The sequence below is a fragment of the Mustela erminea genome, chromosome 21, assembly GCF_009829155.1.
Source record: "Mustela erminea isolate mMusErm1 chromosome 21, mMusErm1.Pri, whole genome shotgun sequence".
NCBI lineage: Eukaryota > Metazoa > Chordata > Mammalia > Carnivora > Mustelidae > Mustela > Mustela erminea.
In genome coordinates this window covers 15928754-15932169 of record NC_045634.1, presented here as the reverse complement: position 1 = coordinate 15932169, position 3416 = coordinate 15928754, and the positions used below count along the sequence as shown (strand labels likewise).

General features: G+C 35.1%; 1 pseudogene; it reads left to right on the top strand.

The window, feature by feature from the left end:
• Nucleotides 1–1581: 1581 nt before the first annotated feature.
• On the top strand, nt 1582–2944 carry LOC116581930 (annotated as a pseudogene).
• The last annotated feature ends 472 nt before the right edge of the window (nt 2945–3416 follow it).

The window sequence follows — 3416 nt, the reverse complement described above, 5'->3', positions numbered from 1 at the left end:
CATTGGAGGAAAGTGGCAAAGGATTTAGTTGAATTGTGTTCTAGTGTTATATGGAAGGTAGAATTTGTGAATGGACATTTAGCTGAGGAGATTTTTAAGTAAAACATTTGAAAATGTGATCAGTTATTGAACCTTATGACCTAGTGGATCTGATTTGAATGGAATGATTTGATTCAGACCCCTGGTCCCTTTTTCTTTCTTATTTCTGCCTTTTGGAATGAGAATATCTGTCTTAGCTTGTCCACCATTATATTTTGGAAGTCTATTACTTGTCTGTTTTCACAAGATCATAACTGGAGAGAAATCTCTGCCTCAGAATGAATAATATCTTGCATGATATTAGATAAGATTTGGAACTTAGAATTGATGCTAATGGGTTAAGAATTTGTGACTGTTTGTGGGTAGGAGAGCAGAAAAGAATGAGTTCAAACTTAAATGACCATCAACTTAATATAGATTGCCATTTGCAGAAGTAGTTATATACAAACTTAATGGTAATCATATATAAAAAACCACTAATAAACATGCAAAGGATAAAGAGAAAGAAATCCAAATATATCACTAAATAAAATCAACAAAACAAGAAAGGGAGTAACAGAAAAAAGAATCAGAGAAAAATCTTGAAAAACAACCACAAAAGAAGTAATAAAATGGCAATAAGTACATATCTGTCAATAGCTACTGTGACTGTAAATGGGCTAAATGCTCCAATCAAAAGACATAGGTTGTCAGAATGGGTAAAAAAACAGACTTACCTATATGTTGCCTCTAGAGATACATTTGAGACCTAAAGACATCTGCAGATTGAATGCAAGGGGATGGAGAAATATATATTATACAAATAGATAAGAAAGTCAGAGTAGCAAACAAAATCCAAAAAACCAAAACTCTGAAAAGACCACAAATAATGGAGATTAAATAATATGCTACTAAGTAATGAATGGTCAGCCAGGAAATATAAGAAAAAAAAGTTCATGGAAGCAAATGAAAATGAAAACACAGTGGTCTAAAGCTTTGGGATAGAAAAAAAGTGGCCCTAAGAGAGAAGTATATAGCAATACAGGCGTACTTCAAGAAACAAGAAGAATCTTGATTAAACAACCTAACCTTACACCTAACCTTACACCTAAAGAAGCTAGAAAAGGAATGACAAACAAAGCCTAAAGCCAGAAGAGAGAAGGAAATAACACAGACTACAGCAGAAATAAATGCTATTGCAACTAAAAAAATTAAAAAAAGAACAGATCAATGAAACCAGTAGTTGATATTTTGAAAAAAATAATAAAATTGATAAACCTCTACTGAGAGTTATCAAAAAGAAAACACAAGGGACCCAAATAAATAAAATCACGAATTACGAGAAATACAAAAAATTATGAGATTATTATGAAAAGCTATATACCAACAAATTGGACAGCCTTAAAGAAATAGATAAATTCCTAGAAACATAAATGTACCAAAACTGAAATAGGAAGAACTAGAAAACTTGAACAGACCAATAACCAGCAGTAATAGAAAATCTCCCAACAAACAAAAGTCCAGGACCAGACAGCTTCAGACAAATTTTACCAAACATTTAAAAAAGAGTGAAAACCTTTTCTTCTCAAACTATTCTAAAAAAATAGAAAAAGGAAGAAAACTTCACATTTCATTCCAGGAGATCAGCATTACCCTACAAAATACTAACAAACCAATCCCAACAAAATATTAAAAAAAATCATTCACTGCAATCAAGAGGGATTTATAATTGGGTTTCAAGAGTGGTTCCATATTCACAAATCAATCAATGTGATAATCACATTAATAAAAGAAAGGATAATCCCTCTGCAACAAGCCTGGCTACACTCTCTCTTGCTTTCTTACTGTTGCCATCTTGGTTTCATGTTTCCTGCACACAATGCCAGCTGAACCCACAGAAACCACCCCTGGTAAAAATTAGGAGTGACCATAGCCCCAGACTGAGACTGGGTCTGGAATGGAATCCAATGCTGATGAATCAAAACTTGAGGAACAAGATTCTATGCTGGCAACTGCATAAGCCCAGCTGGCAGCAGCAGCTGAAATTGATAAAGAACCAGTCAGTAAAGCAAAACAGAACCGGAGTGAAAAGAAGTTATGGAAATAGGTCTACGACAGGTTAAAGGAGTCACTAGAGTCACTATCCGGAAGTCTAAGAATATCCCACCACAAAACCAGATGTCTGCAAGAGCCCAGCTTCAGATACCTACATAGTTTTTGAGGACGGCAAGATCAAGGATTTGTCTCAGCTGGCACAACTAGCTGCTGATGAGAAATTCAAAGTTGAAGGTGAAGCTGTCTCAGACATGCAGGAGAACACACAGACTCCAACTGTACTGGAGGAAAATGAGGAGGAAGAGGTTGAGGAAACATATACAGAGGTTAAGGACAGAGAATTGCTCATGTCGCAAGCAAAAGTGTCAGAAGCAAAGGCATCTGAGTCCTGAAGAACAATAGGGATGACACTGTAAATGTTATAGAATTAACAGTGTATCTATCTGAAAATAAGGAACATTTTTTTGTGTGTGTGTTTCAAAAGAATAATTGCAGCTTTGTTTCAAATCTTTATTGTTTCTACATTAATAACATTATGTCTTCTTATAGGATGAAAAAATGAATTGATCAACAGAGAGATAGATAAGAGAATAAGAACCTTATGACCATTTCAATAGATGCAGAAAAAGCATTTGGCAAAATACAACATCGATTCATGATAAACGTCCTCAACACCGTATGTTTAGAGGGAACATACCTCAACATAATAAAGGCCATATATGAAGAACCCACTGCTAATATCCTTATTGGGGAAAAACTGAGAGCTTTTTCTATGGCCAGGAATGAAGGGGGATGTCCATCTTCACCACTTTTATTCTACTTAGTACTAGAAGTCTTAGCTATAGCAGTAAGAAAAAAAGAAATAAAAGGAAGCCAGATTGGCAAGGAAGGAGTAAAACTTTCACTATTTGCAGATGGTGTGATACCATATGTGGAAAACCAGAAAGACACCACCAAAAAACTGCTAGAACTGATATACAAATTCAGTAAAGTCACAGGTTACAAAATTGATATGTAGAAATCTGTTGCATTTCTATACACCAACAAAGACACAGCAGGAAGAGAAACAGAAAACAACTCCATTTATGGTTAGTTGTATCCAAACCAACAAAATACCTAGGAGTAAACCTAATCAAAGAAGTGAAAGACTCCTTTGCTGTGCAGAAGCTTTTGATCTTGATGAAGTCCCAAAAGTTCATTTTCGCTTTTGTTTCCTTTGCCTTTGGAGAAGTGTCTTGAAAGAAGTTGCTGTGGCCGATGTCGAAGAAGTTACTGCCTATGTTCTCCTCCAAGATTTTGATAGATTCCTGCTTCATGTTGAGGTCTTTTATCCATTTCGAGTT